Raw genomic sequence first — 25,774 nt, 5'->3', positions numbered from 1 at the left:
AAATGGTGTAACTTAATAAAAAATTGTCTCATGGTATTCAAATACGCCTTTGCTCATCTCATGAATTCCCTCTCACCCTATTTTTGTAAGCTAAAAACAATAGGTATGAACTTAGGAAGTGGCCAACCTTCATTGAATGTTGACAACTATGCTCTTATCTCAAGATAATTCATGAACAACTAAGTTGGTAAGAAAAATGGAAGAGACAAATTATGATAAGAATGGAGCAAATAGGTTGTGACTACTCAAACATGATGGAATTAAATGCTAAGGGGTATTTTAGGAAGCAAACACCTTTTTCCATCCTATATAAAATGACAAAATGCATAAGGATGGGATGGTGAAAGAAGTACCTATATGTGAGAAAAATAAATTTATTGATTCCAAGGAAAGAAGTACCACCTCTCATGCCTTCAAAATATAATAAATAATAATGGAGGAAGGAGATCCTTGATTTTAGAAATTGTATGACATCCAATAAAGGCTAAATAAAGGGAGTCTTGAGCAAGCTTGGTTTCTCTATTTTCTTTTGGAATTAAATGGTAGAGCCCTTTTCAGAGCATACACCTCATGGTTCAAGACATCAATAAAGTTTACATATTAGGTTGAGTTAGGATTTCCATACTTGGAGTTCATGCTTAAGAAAAAAATTCTTCACAACAAGAAGGCATTGGTATTTTAAAGTCTGACTTATGGAGTTCTCAAATGCAACCCATTTTCCTAGTCAATTTATCATTTATTATGTCATGCATACTTGTCCCTACTTTTTGTGAGAAAAAAGTTGGGTCCCCTCTCTTTGCTTTTTGGCTGCCTCTTTTGTGGCCTCTTTTGCTTGTTTTTGGTTTTGGTTATCAGGGTCCAACTTCTCTTGTCCAAGAAATAGGCCCCTTTTGCAATGTTTTTGGTGAAAAGGTTTCTATCACCCACCTGAGTAAATGTTAGATTAAGAGATAAATTAAAGAATGTTAGACTTTGAGATCTATGAGTTTCTCTCTCCTTGTCTTTCTCAACAAGTTAGGAGGAAGTCCTAGGGTTCCTTGGGAGGACACATGGTGAAACCTCACCTTAAGGTAAAGATTAATTAGTAAATGCTAAATAGAATAATTATTGGGCTTTATAAAATGGTAAAATAGGTCATTTTACTTTTAACTTTCCATTAATTATGCTTTGGGAATGACTCTTAGTAAATTTTGTGTTCTCAAGATGTTTTCATATCCTTATTTGTCTAGTGTGGTTTCTTTAATAGAGTGAACATTTTTGGGTGGTGTGAGCATTTGTGTTGCATGCTCCATGTTGGTGTTTTCCTCCTTTAGGTTGGTGGTCTTTCGCATTCTTCTCTGGTCTTTTCATTTTCCATATTTCTTTATTCATCTGGTGTAGTTTTTTTTGCATATTTTCATCTCCCTTCCTTGTTGTCATTTGTGTGTTGTCCTTCCAAGGCTTGGCTTTCTTTTCACCTTTCTTTTGTTTTGCAAGGTGTGCGAAATTATCCTCTTCCAAAAATTAACTAGGCTACTACTTCATGGCTCTTCGTAGCTTGAAGCATGTGCATGATTTTGTGTCTGTAAAGGGTAATTTTCCCACTTGTTGGGTTGTTTCTTTTTTCTTTGTTACGAAGTTCCTTTTAGTGTTTGAGGGATTGCATTGTTTTGGTTTCTTCTATTTGTTTCTTTTTCTTTGATGCAAGGTGTAATTTTTGGACACCCTTGTTGGTCTTTTGGGTTCTTTAGTTCTACTCAAGGTATGATTCAAAAAATTACGTGTTTTTCCCTTGTTATGATGATTGAAATCATAAACATATTCTCTATAAAGTTTTCATGGATAGGGTTTCATCATCTTAAGGGGTAAATTCTATCAAAATTGGGGATAATTATTTAGAATTCCCTCAGGTGGCTAAGTGGGCCTCATCTTTGGCAAAATAATGGTGGTCTAATGACATTGTGTTGGTGGTGTCTCTAAATGGATTTGTGTTATTGGCAAGGGATGAGTTTCTTTCTCCATTCTACCAGTCCTAGCAACCACTCCACCTTTGGCAGAGCATCTCACAGTAACACTTTGAATATGTTGCTCATTTAAATTTAAATGGTTGTTATGTCACATCCTTTCAAGCAACCCACCCACATTATAACATGCTATTATGTAACACACATATGAGAATTAAATACTTATCTTTTTGTGTTGATTATATACACTATCCTTGTGATTTTTAATGTCGAGTTTTTTTTTTTGGTGGTGCATGGTTGGGATTCTAAGAAAAATATGGTTTTAATGAGGTAGGATTCATCTTCTAATGGTTTTTAAAAATTTATTAGTTCTCAGATTTGTGCATCTTACTTTTTTTCCCATTTAGTAGAGGCAATTATTCTCTAAGGTATGACTCTTCAGATCACATAGCTTACCAAGTTTCATAAGTGTCATTTTGGGTGTAAGGGTTTTTAGGCCCTTCCTCATAATTTTCAATGTAGGGATTAGAAAAGGTGGCCCTAGAATCCAAAGAAAGGAGACCCACACTTAATTCATTGATTATTTTTTGTATTTATTGAGTTATCTAAAGATGAGTTACTAATTCACACCTGGTGCTTGCATAGAAAATAGTGATTCCATGACCCAATGAGAATGTGGGTATTCAAGACTTGCATTTCTCTTCTAAAAGGACCAAGATAGACAAAGAATTTGAGACATAGTTCTCAAGTTTTAGGTTGAATTGGGTTTGTGCCCCACCAAAGTCGACACCTCTTAAACTATATCCTAGATACAGATGTTGAGGAATAGGAGGATTTCCAAGCACTCCATGATGACCTGTCAAAGACAGAAAGATGAGGGGATCTGGTGGCCATGTTGATCATTGCTAGAGGTATTCTATAAGAAAGGTTCTTCACTTATGTTATTTAGTATGTGGAGATGATGATATTGTATAAAAAGTAGTATGATCACAATAGATATATGGTTACTCAAATTTTGGGTGACCCTTTCATGGCCTTGGATAAGGTAGCAGTTGCCCGATATCTTCAATATGTTGACCTTCCCAGTATCTAGCCCCTAAAAGATGATGAACTAGTGAAGAAATTCACACCTCTTGAGATAACTATCTAGGGAAAGATTAGTGGGAATTGGTTGAAGAAGCCTAGGAAGGAAATTAGAAAGATGTCACTCTCCCTCCCATGGGCTGATTTTTTTGAACCAATACAATTCAGCCTATGTTTCTTGTTTAGGATTTTTTAAGATCCTCATGCCTATTGAATCTACCCCATGGATGTAGTATTTTATTGCAAACATTACTACTAAATCCATCTAGTTTGATTGAGGTATACTTATTTCATGCACTATCAAAGGCCAACTCAAGACATTGTAAGAATATTTGGCTAAGCTAGAAGATTGGCATAAGGGAGAGAGAAAAATTTTATGATGACCTCCTACCTAGTGTGATTAGCTTCTTGGCAGATTCCAAGGCTTCTAGTCTTGATTGAGAATATAACAATGACAATAACCACGAGTGCAGATAGTCTATCTCCATAGGAGCATTGTCCACAATCTCCTTTTGATGAATTATTTAAGCATTATGCATGGGTAAATAATTTTTTCATTGCTAACAAGACCCTTTTGTTGTTAGAGGACATCAAATGTCATATCTCAAATTTTGCAAAGAGAATGGTAGATGAGTGAGGTACCTATTTTTCTTAGTACTATAAATTGACATAGATCTAGGTGGCACAATTTAGTCGGTAGCCATTTATGCTTCTTTCGATCTCTACTGACTGGTTAATTTTTTTAGATTTTTGTAGATAGGCATTAGAGTTCCACCAATCTTGTGCAATAAAAAGGTAATAGATTTCTCTCTCCCATTTGATATGGTGAGTACACTTGTACCTAGACTGGCCAAGAAAGAGTTGTAGGCTTATGTTTTTAGAAATTTTTATCTTTAGATGTAAGATTTTGATTTCTTTAGTCAAGCATTACATTCAAATATGGGCAATAAGTTTCATATGAAACATGTGGAGGACTATTGGGAAAAACTACTGACTAATTTTTTTGTGTGAAAGAAGAAATCCAGTTGGACAATTACCAAGTAGATGGAAGATTACATGATCTATACTTTTTCAAGGAATTTCAAAGACCATGGGGATCCACTGGAGATATACAAATAATCAAAAGTGGACCTTCTTCTTCTCTCACCTATGGACTAGGATGTAGATGAGCCTTTTCTATTTGAAGAAATAATGCAGGAGATGATTACTTAGGGTCATGACCTCCTTGGCAAGACATTTTCCAAGAGTGTCAGTCTTCCTAAAGGGCACAAATATTTTTTCCTCATCTTGTTAGTTACAAGGCTAGGACAAAGGAAAACAAAAATTCAACAAGACATAAGTTCAATCGAAGTTACATGAGGCACCCATCGCCAAGATTATTGAGTAGGTAAAACAAAGCTAGGAGTCATCCCAAAAATTTGGGGGTAGTTGTATAGGCTAGGGCAGCAAGAATTCCTATTCCCCCTAGTAGCCTTCTTGCACCTACCCACAAGGATCTAATGATGGAGCTCATCTAGGTTGTTCTTGAGGCAGAGGTGATGGTAGATGAAGGACCCTACGTGATCACTAGAAGAAAGAAGCATAAGACTAAGGGCCCTAAGGGAAGCATTACTACTCTTTTGATGAAATACAATATCAAGAAGTTAGTGGAGATCAAAGAGTATTTTCCTACTATAAGAAACCTTGACATCATGAACTAGGAGAACTCATCATTTGCAAACATCCAAAATATACTCATTGAGAACAATCCAACTTTCTTAGAGGAACTGAACCTTCTTAGGGAATTAAGGAAGTAGACCAAGGGCTTGTAGTAGCACAGGATACCTTGGAATAGGAACACAAAAGAAAGGTCAACTTGAACTTCCAAGAAGAGAAGAAGGGGGAGGCTAAGTTACACCTCCAAAGGAAACAAGAAAAGGAAGAACACTGGTGGTATCTAGAAGGGGAAAATAGTCATATGGCGGAATAAATTAGGCAAGGAAGAGAGAAAGCCCATGAAACCTTACCAAAGGCTATGAAAGAGGCTGGCCTATGTTATAATTCTTTAGAATAACTGAGAGGGGGGGTGGGGGGGGGGGGGGGGTGAATCAGTTATCCAAGGTCCAAATGCCTTAATAATACTTTTTCTACAAATCCTTAATGGTACATAACTAAAATTATCATGCATGCAATTTTGATATTGAAACAACTATGGAAAGTAAACATGCATCACACCATAACACTAAGAATTTGATAACCCAGAAACCCTCCAGGAATAAGAAGGTAAAATTGGAGTGGGTATGATACCCACAAAATAATTGCGCAATTGATTTCAACCACTTCTGATGGTCTGCCCTGTTAAAGGCTACAACACATTGTTAAATGTGACCTTGTTAGAGGATTTCACCATACTATTAGAAATGGGCCTGGTTAAAGGACTTTGGAACATTCACTTGGAATGTCACCCTGTTAAAGGATTTACAACATGGCTATTAAACCAACCTAAGTCCATAGGATTTATCTTAGTTGTTACAATTGCTAGAGAGTAACAAAAATAACTTTTGATCTAATACAACTTACAACATATCTTGCAGATTACAGATCACACTTTGGTTCAATCCTTTTCTTGGCTTTAATCACTGTAGCTCTGAAAGTTTGTCATCTCAAGCTTCGTCACCTTGAGTCTTCTTACTCATCATACCTGTGATCATCTAGCGAAACAGAGTATCTGTGCTCTCTTTCTCCTTAGTACCTTCTTCAGCACTTCATGCTTTCATGCTTGACCACCATACTTTGCTTCGTGACCTTATGACTCCTTAAATAGAAATCTAGAATACCTTTCCCGCTTGATTCACCCTCTCCAACTTTAGGGTTTTAATGGATTAGGTAAGATACAATGTATCTATCCCATATTTTTCTCTTATCTAGAAACTTTGTCTAGAATCCAATTGTATTTGTCAAAAACAATTTACATAGTGTTCTGTGCCACCAGCTCATCATTCTTATCTTCAATCTGATTCACAGAATTCTAGATAACTACCATGTTGGCTCAGATCTTGTGAATCTTCAATTTTCAAAATAATGTAGCAACTCGGCATTATTGGTTTACTGATACTCAGCTTCTTCTGTGTTACTCAGCACTTGTATCCTACTCGGCACCTGTATCTTCACTCAGCACCTGTTTCTTGCTTGGCACCTATTTCTTGCTCAACACTTGATATTTATTCAGCACTTGAAGATCACTTAGCACACTCTAAAGGTGAACTTGCTTGGCTTTAACCAAGAATCTGTTCGACACTAACTAACTTGCTCGGCTCTTGAAATTTGACATGTCTTGGTGTATCCATCCTCTGTGTCTTAGAGTATGCCATCAATACACTATTTCATCAATGGCTTAGTTGTTCCTTATACTTTATTACAACATCATAACTTCAACCTTTCTCTAGGTACTCTAGTTACATCTTATTGATTGCCACCTCCTTGTCAATCAACCAACTTATAGTATTTGGAACACTAAAGCAATTGTCATTCCTGCAAGTAGCAAGTTTGACATCAATGACAAAACAATGATTGAAAATGTTCTTTACCAGTTCCATTACTCTTCATTGCTTTTCAATCATTTCCAACAATCTCCCTCTTTGGCATTGATGGCAAACCAAACTAATCACTTGATCAACTTAGTTACCACCAAAATCATATTCGTTTCCTGCTACGTTCTGCTTCCTTCTTGACAGTTGCATCTTTTACTACTGATCTCATATATCTCCATATCTTCACCTTTTAGTTTCTCATAAATCTCCCTCTTTCATATATATCTCCCTCATAAGTATCTCCCTCTTACTTTGTATTGATTAGTTTTCTGCATATATCTCCCTCTTTGACATAAATGCCAAAATGTAGCATCTTTAACATGCAAAATATAAGCTTTGCATCTCATGTTTTCTCCCTCTGTCACCATGCTTGTGATTGATTTGAAGTTTCTGCTCCTGCTATCATCCTCTACATCATTCTTCTGATATTTCATTGATTTGTTCCTATTGATGCAAGGCAGTTTCTTTGTTTCTTTTAAACTTCTTGAGTTAGGGGCATTACCCCCAACTTTCCTCTTAGATATTCATAAGCATCCTTGGGCAATGGTTTAGTGAAGATATTGGTAGTTTGTTCCTTTGTGTTAATGTACTCCATCTTCACTTGTTTGTCTTCTACCAGTTCTCTGACATAGTGATAATTGATTGCAATATGCTTGTTTTTTGCATGCATTACTGGATTCTTGGATATGTTTATAGCACTTGTATTATCACAATACAATGTCACAGGTTTAGTTACCTCTTCTTTCATTCCTTTCAATAGATGTGTGAGCCACACAATATTTTTCCAATTGACTGTAGGTGCCACATATTCTGATTCTACAGTGGACTGAGATGTGCATGTTTGCTTCTCGCTAGTCCAAGTAACTAGTCTTTTACCTAAAAATAATGCTCCTCCACTTGTGCTTTTTTTGTCATCAATGTTGCCTCCCCAATCTGCATTTGTGTATGCATTGAGCTCAAACTTTTCATTCTTTTTATAATATAGGCCAAAATCATTAGTTCCTTTGAGATACCTCATTATTCCTTTTACTGCTATGAGATGATTTTCTTTAGGATTAGTAGAGAATCTAGCCACTATTCCAACTATTAATGCTATGTCTGGTCTGTTGTGTACAACATATTGTAGTTTTCCAAAAATGGATCTGTACATTTTTTGATTAACTTCACCTGATACATCATTTTTGGATACTTTGTGTCATGTTGCCATTGTTGTGTTGACTGGTTTGGAGTCTTCTAATCCATACATTTTAAGTATCTCTTTGATGTACATTGATTGAGTCATAGATATACCATGTTTTAGTTGATGTACTTGCAAACCAACAAAAAAATTGATTTCTCCAAACATAGACATCTCAAACTCATGTTTCATTTTGTCAGCAAAACTTTTGCAAAGCACTTCCTTTCCTCCAAACACTATTTCATCCACAAATATTTTAGAAACAATACTATCCTTACCTTCTTCTGATTTGATATACATGTTGCTATTATCATCAGTTCTTTCAAATCCTATTTGCACTAGATACTTGTGAAGTCTCTCATACCATGCTCTAGGTGCTTGTTTCAAACCATAGAGTGCTTTATGTAGTTTAAAAACCATATCCTTGTTGTTTTCATCAAAAAATCCCTCTATTTATTCAATGTAGACTTCCTCTTCCAGTATACCATTCAAAAAACTAGACTTTACATCCATCTGATAGACTTTAAAACCTTTATATGCAGCATATGCAAGTTTTTACTCCTTCCATTCTTGCAACAGGGGAAAATTTTTCTCCATAGTCTAAACCTTCTTCTTGAGCATAACCCTTACATACTAGTCTGGATTTGTTTCTAGTAATTTCACCATTCTCATCTAGCTTATTTTTGAATACCCATTTGGTGCCAATCACATTCTTGTCAACTGGTCTAGAAACCAAACTCCAGGTTTTGTTCTTCTTTATTTGAGGAATCTCTTCTTCTATAGCTTTATACCAGTCACCATCTTGTAATGCATCATACATTGTCTTAGGTTCAAATTTTCTTAATGGACATGATTCATTTCTTAGTCTATTCCTTTTCATTGGTCTTGCATCTTTGTCACCAATTATCTGTTCAGCAGGGTGATGCCTCTTCACATATTTGGACAATCTTGGTTTTGTCCTTTTTTCTACGTTTGATCTTTCAGATTCAGGATCACTATGCACTTTTTTGTCAGGTAGTTCTACATCTCTATCATGTGTATTGACTTCAGAGTCAGAATGAGCATTTTCTTCATTCTACAACTCAGCTTCTGAATGCAACTCGGAATTCACTGGTTGTGACTCGGCTAAGACTGAAACTTGTTGTTGAATCCCAATTTGATTGATAGTTTCCTTGTCAATAGGCATTCCTTCATAAGAATACACAAAGGTTCTATAGTCATCCATTCTCTTCAATTTTTCAACTTGGACATCTGCATGCTCATCAAAGTTTACATTTTCACTTTCCACAATTTTGTCAATGTTAGTATTTAAAGACTTGTACACTTTACTTCTAGTGGAGTAACCAAGTAATATGCCTTCATCACTTTTTGCATCAAATTTTCCATTTCTAGCATCTTTAAGGATAAAGCATTTGCAACCAAATACTTTGAAATGCTTTACATTGGGTGAGTGACCATACCATAATTCAAAAGGTGTTGCACTTGTACCTTTCTTGACTTGTACTCAGTTCAGTGTATGAACAGCCACACTTACAGCTTCTCTCCAATATTTTAGAGCAACAGTCTTTTCCATCATTAATGTTCTGGCACAGTCAATCATAGATCTATTTCTTCTCTCAGCAATTCCATTCTATGGGGGAGTTTTAGGAGCTGATGTTTGTCTCTTGATTCCTTTTTCATTGCAAAATATCTCAAATTCATTTGATGTGAATTCACCACCTATGTCTGATCTCAGGCATTTCAAACTCTTTCCTATTTCTTTTTCAACTCTAGCCACATACCACTTAAACATTTGAGAAGCATCAAATTTTTTCTTTAAGAACATAATAGTCATCATCTTAGAATAGTCATCAACAAACAACATTATATATTTATCTCCTTTGTAGCTCTGTACTTCTATTGGACCACATAAGTTAGTATGGACTAACTCGAGTACTTCTTTAGATGTATAGTTTTTACTCTTGAAACTTGACTTGGTCATCTTTCCTAGCTAACATTGTTTGCATATGATATTGTCAAGTTTCTTTAGTTTAGGTAAACCTCTGAGTTTCTTTATTTTACTGATATTGACCAGATTATCAAAGTTGACATGATATAGCCTTCTATGCCATAACCACACATCATCAAATTTTGCAATAAGACAAGAAGCATTTTTCATATCAAGATAAAAAAGATTACTTCTTGTTTGATCATCTTTTCCTATCAATTTACCATCAGTATCATAGATTTTTGCAGTTTTATTTCCAAATTCTACTTTGCACCCTACATTGCCTAACTGTGAGACACTTAGCAAATTGTAGTTTAGTCCTTCAACATAGTATGCATTATCAAATGAGATTTTCTCTGTAATCTTAATGGAACCTTTTCCTTTGATTTGACATGGAGCATCATTACCAAATCTAACACTATTTCCATCATACTGAGTAATGTTAACAAACTTACTTTTGTCTCCTGTCATGTGATGTGAGTATCTACTGTGTATGATCCATCTGTCATTCTTTTTCATACATGTTACCAGTGATGTATGCTCTTCTTCATTAGATTGGTCCTTTATGGCCACATAGACAACTTCATCATCATTATCATCAGAATCCTCTTCAACAATATAGCACTTCTTGCATTTGTCTTTGTAATCTCTGTTATCATCTTCTCTTCTATTTTTGTAATTTTTTCCTTCCTTGTATTCCTTTTTTGTGTACACCTTGAAAAATATTTCCTACTTCATTGCAATTGAAAGAAATGATAGGCAGCTTACCTTTGAATTTTCCTTTGCCTCTGTGAAATCTTCTAGCTAGTATAGCTTCTAATTGTTCCACGTCTTTCTCATCAGTGCTACTATCACTGGATACATATTTCATCTTTCTTCCCTTCTTTGATTTCACCTTATCAACATCTTTCAATGATAGCTTGGGTTTGAAAGTAGATTCAACATTCTCAGGTCTGTAGTTGTCAAAGTTAGATAACTCAAATGTAGTGAGTCTACCCACTATACCTTCAAAACTTAGATTGTTTCCTGGCACACATCTTAGCTCTTGTATAGCTGATACTCTAATAGCATAGATAGGGAGCAAGGTTCTTAAGAACTTACTATTAACAGTATCATCATATAATTGACCACTCAAGCATCTTATTGCACTTACCACTTCCTTTATTCTGGCGGCATACTGAACAACATTCTCACCTTCTTCCATTTTCATATCATCAAATTTTCCTTTGATACTTTCTCTTTTTGCTCTTTGGACATTCTGATCTCCTCCATAAATTTTTGATAGGGATTTCCACATTTTGAATGTAGTGTCACATCCTTTGATATCATCAAATTTAGCATATTTGAGTGTAGAAGCAATTTCCAGCATTATCTGATTGTGTTCCTATTTGTTTTTCAAATCTTCTGCAGTAAGAGTACCAGATGGATCAACATGTTCAGTAAAAATTGAATTTTGGGCATAATCTCCTATGGATCCAAGATGTAGCTTCATCAAGCTTTGCATTGCAACAAAGTTGTCTTTGTTGAGCTTGGGAACTTCTCTTTTAGGAATTTTGATCTTTTTTGCTTCTAGTCCCTTTAAACTAAGTCGGTAGTAGCGCTCTTATATCAATTGTTATAATTCTTTAGAATAATTGAGAGGGGGGGGGGGGGGGAGGGGGTTGAATCAATTATCCAAGGTCCAAATACCCTAATAATATTTTTTCTACAAATATTTAATGGTGCATTACTGAAATTATCATGCATGCAATTTTAATATTGAAACAACTATGTAAAGTAAACATGCATCACACCATAACACTGAGAATTTGATAACTTAGAAACCCTCCAAGAATAAGAAGGTAAAACTGGAGTGGGGATGATACCCACAAAATAACTGCGCAATTGATTTCAACCACTTATGATGGTCTGCCCTGTTAAAGGCTACAACACATTGTTAAATGTGACCTTGTTAGAGGATTTCACCATACTGTTAGGAATGGGCCTGGTTAAAGGACTTTGGAACATTCACTTGGAATGTCACCCTATTAAAAGATTTAAAACATGGCTATTAAACCAACCTAAGTCCATAGGATTTATCTTGGCTATTACAATTGCTAGAGAGTAACAAAAATGACTTTTGATCTGATACAACTTACAACATATCTTGCAGATTACAGATCACACTTTGGTTCAATCCTTTGCTTGGCTTTAATCACTGTAGCTCTGGAAGCTTGTCATCTCAAGCTTCATCACCTTGAGTCTTCTTACTCATCATACCAATGCAATCATATATGTGGTCATCTAGCGAAACAGAGTATCTGTGCTCTCTTTCTCCTTAGCACCTTCTTCAACACTTCATGCTTTCATGTTTGACCACCACTTTGCTTTGTGACCTTATGACTCCTTAAATAGAAATCTAGAATACCTTTCCTGCTCAATTCAGCCTCTCCAACTTTAGGGTTTCAATGGATTAGGTAAGATACAATGTATCTATCCCATTTATTTTTTCTTATCTAGAAACTTCGTCTAGAATCCAATTGTATTTGTCAAAAATTGTTTACATAGTGTTCTGTGACACCAGCTCATCATTCTTATCTTCTATCTAATTCACAAAATTCTAGATAACTACCATGTCAGCTCAAATCTTGTGAATCTTCAATTTTCAAAATAATGCAGCAACTCGACATTATTGGTTTACTGATGCTCAGCTTCTTCTATGTTACTTGGAACTTGTATCCTACTTGGCACCTATATCTTCACTCGACACCTATTTCTTGCTCTGCACCTATTTCTTGCTCGATACTTGAAGATCACTCGGCACACTCTAAAGGTGAACTTGCTCGGCATCAACTGAGAATCTGTTCAGCACTAACTAACTTGCTCAACTCTTGAAATTTGACATGTCTTGGTGTATCCATCCTCTGTGTTTTAGAGTATGTCATCAATACACTATTTCATCAATGTCTTAGCTATTCCTTATACTTCATTACAACATCATAACTTCAACCTTTCTCTAGGTACTCTAGTTACATCTTATTGATTTCCACCTCCTTGTCAATCAACCAACTTATAGTATTTGGACCACTAAAGCAATTGCCATTCCTGCAAGTAGCAAGTTTGACATCAATGACAAAATAATGATTGAAAACATTCTTTACTAGTTCCATTACTCTTCATTTCTTTTCAATCATTTCCCACAGCCTATTGGTCACAAATACAACCGAGGCATTGACTAAAGTGGTGTCCCGACACACCCAGAGAATGAAGGAGATTCTCCACTAGAGGTGATTACAATAGGGACTAATCATCTTGAGAAAATGAGGACAACAATTGTGAAATAGGCCTTGCACATAGCCTATGGTAGTAACAAGTACAAGGGATACCTTTTAAGAAGTACCCATGGCCATATGAACATCGATCATTATGCAATTGGTAGTTGATACACTAATAATCATCTAGCAGAACCTTTAGATTGGCTAGTGGAAGAGAGAATGAGGAAGAAATAGGTAGGCCAACCACCCATTTTGTTATTAAAAGATGTAGTGGATGGAATGTTCCTCGAGGATGGTAAACCAAAGAAGAAAGCCAAAATCCTATATAGAATAGATGAGCCTGAAGGAATGGTTTCAACTATCGAGGTTGTCCTGTTGGAGGATCAAAATGAAGAAGACATCATGCATGAGGACTATAGAATAAAAATTATACCCTGGGAAAATGGACACTCGCTAGCAAGCTATCTTATCTTGAGCATGTCAATGTCAATGTCCATAATAGGTACAATAAACTTGGCTAGAAAATAGGAGAGTTGAAGTGAGAGATCAAGAGTTACAAGACCCTATTGGTTGAGTTAGCTTTTCCAATAGTGGCCACATCTCTAGCCTTCTCTTCTTCACAAGTGGATACTTCAATACCACCTTAAGAGATTCTAGAGCTAAGGATAATGAAGGAGAATTCTTTGCTGGTAGACTATTGGATCTTTGCATAGATGAAAGGAATAAGGGAGGTTTTGCCTCATCCTTGGAAAACATTTTCATAGGGGTAGAGTTGGGATTAAAAGGAGATGATATCTTGGTTAGTTGGGGGAATTAAGAGTAGGATTAAAGGAGGCTCAAGGCAATGTGTTCCAAGTAGGGGATGAAGTTTTAGATGACCTAGATATACTAGACAAGAACAACCTTCCATTTTTCCATTTTTCTATAACCAACTAATTGAGTCTTAGATAAAGATGATAAAACCATAGATGGTCACATTATGACCCAAGAACACAAAACTCTAGAACTGAATTGAGGGTTATTCATAATTTGTGAAGATAATTATAGGGTTTGACCCATGCGATGAGAGGGAATATGCCCCTATGGAATCCCTTCTCTCCAAATTTGACAAGAATGTGAAAGAGATATTTTTGGGGTCTGGGAGTTTTAGTATTGATTCCATGAATTCCTTAATAAATATTGTACCTAGTTCTCATGATGCTTAGGAAGAGGTGGGATGCATGGACATCATTGAAAAACATATAAAATTCTAGTTGGTGGAGTACAAAAAATAGCTCTATTATATGAAGAATTTTGATCGGGGCTTAGTGTTTGAATTTATTGAGGCATTCTAGAGGGTCTAAGAGAGGGTTAGATAATAGGAATCCTCTTCCAATCACCCAAATCATGATGCAAGTACCTTGGGTAACCAATAAATTCATAACTCTATTCCCAAAGGTAAAGTTATCTCTCTTTTTTTGTTGTTTATAAAAGCATGTGGAGGATCCTTTTTGCAATCAACATTTTTTATCAACACATGGCACTGTCAAAAGTACATAAAGCTACTCAACTTAATGAAGATGTTGACAGACGATTCCCAAAATTTCTTTTCTTGAAGCAGATGCATAAAAGTTAACATTTCTAGTTCTCAAGAGGCAACATATGGTAGAGTTAGTGGCCAACTAGGGTGGAAGTAGATTCAAAGGAACATGATGGGTCCATGTGTACACTGCCTCAGGATAGAAAGAAATATATAATTGTCTTTCCTCATTTTTCGTAAATTTTTCCTTTCATTTTCTCCTTGGTTTGAGTTTTCAAAGATGTATATCATCTAGGTAGTACTTGTGCATCGAGGAATTAAATAGGGTAGATAGATGAGGGTTCCTTTCAAGAAACAACTATAGATATTATGTATATTAGATCTTTGTAGATATTTTGGTAAAGTTATAAATATTCTTATATAAATATGTAGTCTGGAGACTCTTAGATGGGTCAATCATATTGTTTATTTTTCCTACTAGTGTCTATTGTTACATTTATTTGATAGTCATATACATTTTAGTACTATTTTGAGAGAATTAATATAATCTAGCTGCTTTTTTCACCTAGTACTTGTTAGTTTTATAAACATTATTTAGAGTAGAAGGATCCTGGAGTGCAATGCTTGCTATGGGATTCATTTACCTTTGAAAATAATGAGATCTTTTTGTTTCACAACTATTATCTTCCTTGGTGTGGATAAAATTAAATGATTTAATTTACTTTGGTACTAGTTTCATTTGCAACACTAGTATGTGTTAGATTGATTGATCGAGGATGTATCTAAGTTATCTTACCATTCAAACATGTATTGTTGATAATAATAGAAAAAAAGTAAACAATATTTAGATTAAATTTTTAATCCTAGATGCTCTTTACATTCTTATTATTTACTTTACTTGCATTCCCTAGTTTCATTCTGAGATATTTTTCATAACTTCTTCCAAGTGATCCATTTCCTAACCAAATGCAAAGGGAAATGATGAAGCTTCGGCCTACCTTGTTATAAATCAGTCAGCATCTCATCAAATGTTTCTTATTCTTGTACAACTAATACTTTATCCATAGGGAGCTTGGGAGTGGAACATTATTTCTTCCCATTCTTTCAAGCAATATTGGCTAAACATTCTAGACTAGTGAAAAAGTCATGTCAACGCACTATATTAATGGGGTTAAATATCTTAATAGAGTAGTCTTTGAAATGACTATTGATACTTCTAACAAGGTGTTAGACACTTCTTATAGAGTGCAGTAGTTTAGAAGATGATATTATCACAAGGTCCTAGTAGGGAACCTTACTTCTGCAGTAATGAGTTGTGGGTATCATCCCTACTATAGTTTCTCTCTCTGACCAATGGTTTTCTAAGAGACCAAAATATTGTGTTACTAGTTTATGAGTTTGATGTTTATGTTATCTTTTTTTAACTATAAATTTTAGTAAATAAAATCAATATATAGACTATCAATAATATTATCATTTATAGTTGGATATATCAATGAAAGTTATTCATAGTTTATCAGTTTGTATTATGAAAAATGGTTAAGATAAAATTTTAGGCAATACTGATTCAACCCCCTATTTGTACCCTACATGAAACTTACCAATAGAGGAAGGGGAGAGGAAGTGAGGGGAAGAGAAATGAAAAGGGGGAGAGTGCATTTGGGATGGAGTGAGGGAGAGAGAGGTGGGAAATCATGAGAAAAAGGGAAGAGGGGAGAGCATATGAGGGAAGGTGGAGAGAAAAAAGAGGGGATAGCATTAGGGATAGAGGGAATGAACATGATCGAGGGAGGGGGGGGGAGAGAGTGAATTAGGGATATGGGGAGAAAGGAGGATATGGAGAGAGGGGGAGAACATAAGAGAGATAAGGGGAAGAGGGGGAGAGTGCATTAGAAAGAGGGGGAGGCAAGAAAGAAGGGGGTGGAGTGAGTGAGGGGAAGTGTAGGAGCAGGGGCTAAAGTGTAAGACTGAGTATAGGATGAGGAGGGAGAATGAGGGAGAAAGTGAGAAGAGGGGGGTCAAGGATGTTAATAAGGAGAGGAGGAGAGAGAGAGAATGAGGGAGTGAGGGAGATAAAGTAAAGGATCGAGAGAGATGGGAGAACATGAGAGAGATAAAGGGAGAGGGAGGGAGAGGGAGAGTGTCGGGAGAGGCATGGTTATAGTTAGAGGAGGAGAGAGAATGAAGTAGGGAGGGGGATACTAGGGGAGAGGGGGTAAGAACATGAGCGAGAGGCAAGGGGAGATAGATGGTAGGGGAAGAGGAAATTAGGGAACAGAAAGGGTTATGGGGAGAACATGAGTGAGAGAGAAAGAGGGGGAGAGAATGGATGGGGAGTGGAGGTGAGGGGAAGATAAAGGGAAAGTGGGAGAGTGCATAAGAGATTTAGTGAGGGAGAGGGGGAAGAGTATGACAGAAAAATGGAAGAGTGGGGAGGGGAGAGTTCACGAGGGAAGGTAGACAGAGAAAGATGGAAGAGCATGAGGGATGGAAGGAGAGTACATGAAAAAGGGAGAGAGGGGAGAATGAGTGAGTGAGTGAATGTGAGAGGTAGGGGAAGATGAGGGGAGGGGTAGGGGGACAAGGGTAAGGAGAGAAGTATAGTGAGTAAGTATGGGAAGAATGGGAAAAGGAAAAGTGGGAGAGAAAAAGAGAGAGAAGGGAGAGCATGAGTGAGAGGGAGGGAGGAGAGAGATGGGGAGTGAGGGAGAGGAAAGACAAGATTAGGAGAGGGAGGGAGAGGGGGAAGTGGGATTAAATGAGAGAGAGAGAGATATAAGGGAGCATAAGGAGAGCAGTATAGACTGAGCAAGTATGGGAAGAAGGGGAAGTGGAAAAGTGGGAGAGAAAAGGAGAGAGAAGGGAGAGCATGAGTGAGAGAGAGGGGAGAGAGATATGGGAGAGAGGGAGATGGAAGAGGATATTGGGAGGGGGAGGGAGAGAGAGAGAGAGTTAATAAGGAAGGGAGAGAGGAAAGGGGTAGAGGAATCATATGAGAGAGAGAGGGATGTGGGGACAAGGAAAGGGAGAGGGATATTGAGTGAAGAAAAGAGGGGAAGAGTTCAAGGGGGAGTGAAAGGGAGAGTGTGCAAGATAGAGGGAGCAAGGAGGGAGAGCAATATAGAGTGAGCAAGTATGGGAAAAAGGGGAAGAGGAAAAGTGGGAGAGAAAAGGAGAGATAAGGGAGAGTGTGAGTGAGAGAGAGAGAGAGAGAGAGAGAGAGAGAGAGAGAGAGAGAGAGAGAGAGAGAGAGAGTATAAGGAAGGGAGAGAGGAAAGGGGTAGGGGAATCATATGAGGGAGAGAGGGATGTGGGGATAAGGAAAGGGAGAGGGATATTGAGCAAAGAAAAGAGGGGAAGAGTTCAAGAGGGAGTAAAGGGAGAGTGTGCAAGATAGAGGGAGAAGAGAGGGAGAGAGGGGGAAGGAATATGAGTGGAGTGTTGGGGGAGTAAGTGAGAAATTGAGGGAGTGTGAGAGGCATGGGGGAGAATATGAGATTTAGAGGGAGATGAATTTTATAGGGAGGGATTGGGATCGAGATAAAGGAAGGGATTTGGGGGATGGAGTTAAAGAGGGAGGGGGGAGGAAGAGAGGAAGGAGAGGGGAAAGGGATGGGGAAGGAAGCATGATGGTTGGAGAGATAGGGGATATGGTTGGGGAGAAAGTGTGAGATGAGAGAAGATGATCTAGAGAAGGAGCAAGAGGAAGATGAAGAGAGAAGAAATGAGAGAGGGAGAGGAAGAGGAGGAAGAGGGAGGTAGAGAGGGAGAGGGGTGTGTGAATGAATATGGGAAGGAGAGAGAGAGTATGAGAGAGTGGAAGAGAGAGGGTGAGAGAAATAGGTAGATATGGGAAAGGGAAAAGAGAAGAGTGGAGACCATGAGAGAGGGACAAGACAGAGAAAGGGAGTGGGGAGGGAGAGTGTGAGAGGGGGAGTGAAAGAAAGAGGAAGAGATGGGGGAGGGATAAGAGGAGAGGGGGAAGCATGGGAGAGGAGGAGAAGAGAACACATGGGAGATGGGATGGTTGATCAAGGAATGCTCTAATACCACTTGATGTAGGGTACTCCCCTTAATACTACAAATACATAACAAAAACAAAGATATAATAGCAATTGGTGGGAATAAAATATGGGCTTCTTATCATTGCCACAAATGTGGAATTATAGAGGTTTGAAATACAATATGTAAACCCATATGGGAGATTTCTTTTCAATACTCTTCAACATAGAGCCACAAACAACCACCTACAACTACCTAAATATCACTATGAGCCATAACTGATTACATAGGGTTGGCCCTAATTATGTTTTTAGGTACCCGAACTTCTAAGGGCCATAACTTTCAAACCACACATCATATTTTCAGAATTGTCAGCTCTTTAACTATAGTTCTTAATGCATGCAAGCTCTACTCAGCCTATGCACAACCTCATTCAGGAGCCTCTAAGGCCTTTAAATCTAAGCTCAAAGGTTTAATACCCAAAAATCTCAATAACTTATGCAATACGTATGGTATAAGAATGCAACTCCACTGAAAGGATCATATGACTAAGATGAACCTCCACCTGTGAAATCAAAACATTCCAAGACCATATGACCCACTTACTAAAGATAGTATTTTTTCACAAATAGTAACTCTATATTTAAATATCCCTTATTCAAAATGAATAAACAAAAATATTTTTGGGTGATGCAAGATTTCCCTGACACCTAAGGTTATTTGAGAAGTGACATTTTCATGTCTCAAGTGTTCAAAGGAAAACAAAGATGGTCAACCTCCTCCCATTCTAGTCATGATGAACCTTTTATTAGTCTCGCTTTCCACTTGACTATATACTCTTCATGCATTCTATTCATTGTTCTCCTTCCAACATCATTGTCCAGTATCTCCTCAATGTCCTTTGTAGCTGAGGTAGCTACTGGACTACTCCACTACACTTCTGCAACTTCATCTCCATCACCTTCTTAATGATACTCTATCAAATCTGAAATGTTAAATATTGATAAAATATTTAGTTCAATAGGAAACTCCACTTCATAGGAATTTTCAAAATCATGCTTCTTCACTATGTCGTATGGTCCAAACTTCTTCATTTTCACTTTATTATATGTACCCACTAGAAAATGCCCCTTTCTCAAATGAACAATGACTTCCTTCTCCAATTTGAAATTTCTTATACCTCCTTTTCACATTGACCTTATCCTTGTATTGTGTATTCATCTAAATAATGTGATTACTCACCTCCTCATGGTTGTTCTTCAAATGTTCAACAAAATCTTCTATTTTGGCACTACTTATTTTTCCTTCATCCAATTACCTCAATTCAAAATCATTTCTAGGACTACTCCTATATACAGTCTGGAATGGTGATTTACCAATACTCATGTTGAAAAAATTATTAAATGTAAATTATGCCTATCATAAAATTAGATCCCAACTTTTTGGATTATCTCCAATTAAATATCTCAATAAATTCCTCAAACTCCTATTCACCACCTCTATTTGTCCATTAGTTTTTAGATGATATCATGAACTAAACCTCAAATCTATCTTCAACTTCTTGCACAATATTTGATAGAACTACCCAAAAAACTTGGCATCTTTATCTAAAACTATGCTCTTTGGTAGACTACATATTCTCACCACTTCTCTAAAAAACAACTCTACCACATGAACAACATCACTAGTCTTCTTGTAGGAAATGAAATGTGTCATTTTCAAAAACCTATCAACCAAAAATATTGAATCATGCCCTCATTATGTCCTTGATAAACTAAGAATGAAATCCATGCTAACATCTTCTCATGTATTCTCAGGTATAGGTAATGCCTAATACTACCCTGTATTCTGCTTCACTCTTTTTGCCATCTGGCATGCTCTGCAACTCTATAAAAATTTTGTGACATCTTGCTGCAAATGTCGCTAGTAATAATCCTCAGCAACCAAAGCTATAGCTTTGTCTCTATAAATGTCCAGCAAATCCTCCACTATGCTTCTCCTTAATGAGATTCTCTCCCATAGAAATTATGGGAATGTAGAATTGACTTCCTTTGAATTACATATCATTTTGGATTATTAAATCCAACTAGTTTGTCCTATCAAGTATAATAGGTTATGTACAAGCCTTCCAAGATTCACCAAAATTAGGACTCTCTAGATACAAATTCTTGTGCTCCTTGAACCCAACCACCTCAATATGTACCTCTCTCAGCAAAATTTGTCTCCTACTAAGAGCATTTGTGACTCTATTAGACTTTTTACTCTTTTATATCAAAACTAATGTATAACACTACAAAAGCTAACCCCTTTCAAATGCCTTTGATTCAATTTTTCTTAACTATTCAAATATTGCAAAGCTTGATGACTAGTATACAAAACAAACTCCTTAGGAAGAAAATATTGCACTTCTTTAGTGCCTAAACAATAGCATAATATTCCTAATCATAAACACACTATTTTATTTTGGTATCATTCAATTTCTCATTCAAACAATAAACAAGTCTACCTTCTTAACTCAAAACAACTCCTATTGCACTACCACTAGCATCACAGTCTACTTGAAACAACTTATTAAAATATAGAAGTGTTAAAATAGGCTACTCTGTAACTTTCTATTCCAACAAATTAAATTTTTATCTTGTCCTAGAATCCACATAAATTCTTTCTCATCCTCTCTTATTGTTTTAGTTAAAGGTCCATAAATACTACTAAAACCTCTGATTAACTTTCTATAAAAACTAACCAATCTGTGAAAAGATCTTACCTCTGTTGCACTCCTTGGAGTAGGTCATTCAAGGATAGCCTTCACTTTTTTAGGGTCCATTTTTGTACATTTTGTTGAAACTACACTTCTTTATATTTATCAAAAACTTTTAATCCATCAGTTTATCAAACACCTTACAAATATGGATCAAATTCTCCTCCAATGTGTTACTAAAGATCAAAATATCATCTAAGTAAATAATGAAAAACTCACCTAAGAATTCCTTCAATACCTCATTCATTAGTCACATGAAAGTTCTTGATGCATTAGTTAGCCCAAAAGGCATGACTAACCACTCATACAATCCTTCCCTATCTTGAAGGAAGTTTTCCACTCATCTCCTTCTCTAATGTGAATCTAATAGTACCCATTTTTCACATCCATCTTTATGAAATACACATCTCCACTCAAATAGTCCATAGTATCATCCATCCATAGCAATAGAAATCTATACATGATTGTGATCTTTTTGATATATCAAGAATCTGTGCACATCCTCCATTCTCCATGCTTCTTAGGTGCTAATACTTCCATTACAACACCATGACTTAGAATCTCTTGAATCAACACCTTTTGCAACAACTCATGAACTTGTTTGTTCAACTCTTCACTTTTTATTGGTTTCATTTTTTGCATTGCCTTGTTTGTAAAACTAGCTCCTGGAATCAAGTTCATTTTGTGACTGATCTTCTTCACTAGTGGTAATCCATTGGGTACATTATCTGGTACAATATCTAGAAACTCCTACAACAAATCTACAACTTTTGTAGGTACCTCTTCTACTTATTATTTTCCATCTTTTGGAATTATAGTGAAACACATAGGCTCAAGCCTCGTACCCTCTAGGAACTTATTTCCATCAAAAAAAATACTTTGACAACACTTCATACCTTTTCATTTGTATTGTTCAATGACTTCAACTTATGTTTGACTCCATCCTTTGTTAGAGTGTAGATATTTGGATGCCCATCATGTAAAACATGCCTATCAAATTGTCACAACTTACCCAACAACATATGACATATGTCCATAGGTATGATATCACACAACACCTCATCCTGATAGCTTCCAATCTTGAACTTTCGTAAACATTTCTCATTGATCATGACTTTGTGGTCATTCTACACCTAGGCAATATGATATTGATGCGAGTGTTTCTGTCTCTTCAATTTTAACTTTGTGACCATCTTTTTTGACACCAATTTTTTTTTACTTCCACTTTCAATGATCACATCACAACACTTATCTTCATAATTGTACCTTGCATGAAACGAGATCCTCTAATTAGATTCATTCTCCTTATTCAGTACGACTCTTCTATTAACTAGGACTTCTCCTCTTCCAACATCCTTAGAATGTGATGATTTGGCATCTTCATCAACATACACAGCTCTAGCTTGACCTTTTATTCTTCTATCTATCCTTCCTTGGTGTTGGGAACATTCAAATGCTCTATGTCTATCTTCTTTGTAGTGAAAACATTTTCCACATAAATCTCCTATTCCAAATCCTTGTACTCTTCCTCTTCCTCTCTGATCTCTATTGTTATTATCATAGAAATGATTGGAATTATTTCACCTCTGGTTTTGACTGCTAATGTTGGCATCATCCTTATTCTTTTGATTTTCATTTGAGCCTCCATAATATAGTATGCCAGATCTTCCACCACGACCTCTTCCACTATTCTTTTTATCAAACTTCATGTTCAATTTTTCCTCAACTCTTAGGGAAAATTGGTATGCCTCTTCAATACTATTCATTCAAACCAAACTTAATTCCTCCTGAATACTTTTCCTCAACCCATTAAGGTAATGGACAACTTTCTCCTTGTTAGCTTCTACATGGCTCATTCTAATGAGAACTGAGTAGAACTCCTTTGTATAATCCTAAATAGATCTTCCTAATTGCTTCAACCCTTGCATTTTCTTCAATAGATCAAGCTCATTATCCACAAGAATGAATTTTCACTTAAATTTAGCTATCATATGGTCTCATCTTGTGATTTTTTCCTTCCCTCTTCTATTTCTCTCCAACTAAATCTCCTTCCACGAGTGCATTACATGACCCTTCAGTTTGGCCATCACAAATTTGACCCTATATGCGTCCTCAATGTCTTAAAACTCAAAGTATTCTTCCAATTCATTAATCCAACCGATCAACTCTTCTAGTTTAAGATTTCCCAAAAATTAGGGAACCTCAAACTTAAGCCTTTTTCTAATATGAGAAATGGCCCTAAAAAGTCTCTCTTCTTCTAGGTTTAGAATTGCCTTTTCTTCTTCTCCTTTATCCTCACTTTCATCTCTTATAGAATGATTTATTCCTCTATGCATTTGTTCTTCCAATGCTTGCATCTATCTTTGCAGGGCTCTAAAATCCTCATGTGTAACACCTACATCTCTTCCACCACACTCTCTTTATTGAGGCATTTTCATGCTTCTACTAAAACCCTAGTGCAAACTGCCTCATAGTCAGCAATATGTCTACACACTCAGCCTAAACTCTGGTCATAGTGCAACTGCCTCATAGTGGGTGATTTATTTACACACTTAGGAACTATACCACTTGATGAAGGGTCCTCCCCTTAATACTAAAAACACATAATTGAAATAACAATTGGCGAGAACAAAAATGGGCTTCTTGTTATCATAACAAATGTGAAATTATAGAGCTTTGAAATACAATATGAAAACCCATATGGGTCATTTATTTACAATACTCTTCAACATAGAGCCACCAACTACCACCCAAAATTGCCTAAAAATTACTATGGTTCTTATATAAGCATTTTTTTTAATGCCCAAAAAGGTTCTAGACATTAAACCTAGCCCCACAAGCCAATAAAACTTTACATAAAATTTATTTCTTAATTTATTACATAGGGTTGTACTTAATTATGTTCTTAGGTACCCAAACTTCTAGAGGCCATAACTTTCAAGCCACGCATGCGATTTTAAAATATAAATGCTTTTTAGGGTCATCATCTTATTAAATACATCATCTAACACACACAAGTGCTAGTCAACCTAGGAATGACCTCATTCTGGGGCCTCTAAGGACTAAAAACCTCAATAACTTTTGAAATACATATGATAAGTCAATGAAACTCCACTAGTAGGCTTATATGACTAAGATGAACCTCCACATGTGAAATCAAAACATTCTGAGATCATATGGCCCACTTATTAAAGATAATAAATCTCCAAAAATAGTAACTCTATACGAAAATATCCCTTATTGAAAATGACATAATGAAAATATTTTTGGGTGATATAAGATTTCCCTTACACCCAGGGGGGTAAATGTTATGCATCTTCCTTTGGAATCAAAACATTATTATGATTAATGAAATGACATGTATTTGGATTTTTTTCATTAAATAAAAAATTGCACGAGGGAATTAAATATATTTCCTGTATAGATAAATTTATGTTGTTTCTTTCTTTTAATAAGTTTATATTGAGCATTGATATTTTTCACTTATTATTTATTATATGTATGGATCTAATCACTATCGTTCACTAGTAATTTATATATATATATATATATATATATATACATATATATATAAATCTTTTTTATACTTTATATATTTGAAATAGTTAAGTATGATAAATTTTGAAGATTTTGTTCAAGGTTTTTTTCAGATTTATGGATCCATACATGAAAATATTTATTTCTAATAATAGTTTGCATTCACTTGTTTTCACAAATTCACATGTGAACATAATTCCATGAAAGATGTAAACAATTTAGATGTGCTTTTTTAGAATTTATCTTTAAAAAAACCTTAACAAAGATGTTTTACAATATAAGATCATGTAAGGGATTAAGCAATGCAAAATATAAGGACTTCAATTTCTTATGAAATGAGTACTATTTAACATCTATAGATCTTTGAAACATGAAAATATTTCACAAATAATAACTCTTATTCTCACATTCAGTTTTATATTTCAAACACATCTTCATAAAATTAATAAATATATAGATAGATTAACAAGTTAATAAAAATAACCATTTCAATTATATAATCCATTATATTTATTAAAAATACAATATAAATAATTCAAGAACTAACTCTTACATAACTCCTACAAATGCAACTTCCTCTCATGCAATCCCTATACTTTCTCCTATTGAAGTCACTCCTTTAAATCTGTCTTCTCTAGATCATAATCTTGTGTCTCTCAACTCTCCTTATACTCTTGTAAACAACCATCTACCTATGCCTCTACTTGTGGAGGTTGAGGTAATGAATGAACTTAAATTTCTTTCTTTTGCATAAAAAGGGAGCTATTACTTGGTGAAATAATTTTGATGATCACCTAATAGTCAAGGATCCTATCTCTTTCAATGATTATTTTACATAAGATCTAGACAATATTTTTTCTTCTAGTGTGACCTTTTTGGGTCCTAAAGTCCAACAATGTATTCTCTTGTGGAGATGGCTGTCTCCCCTCAACTTTCTCCATCTCA

This window comes from Cupressus sempervirens, chromosome 4 (assembly GCF_028749045.1).
Source record: "Cupressus sempervirens isolate cs-2001-9-10 chromosome 4, ASM2874904v1, whole genome shotgun sequence".
In the NCBI taxonomy this organism is placed as follows: Eukaryota; Viridiplantae; Streptophyta; class Pinopsida; order Cupressales; family Cupressaceae; genus Cupressus; species Cupressus sempervirens.
Note: the sequence above shows the minus strand (reverse complement) of the source record.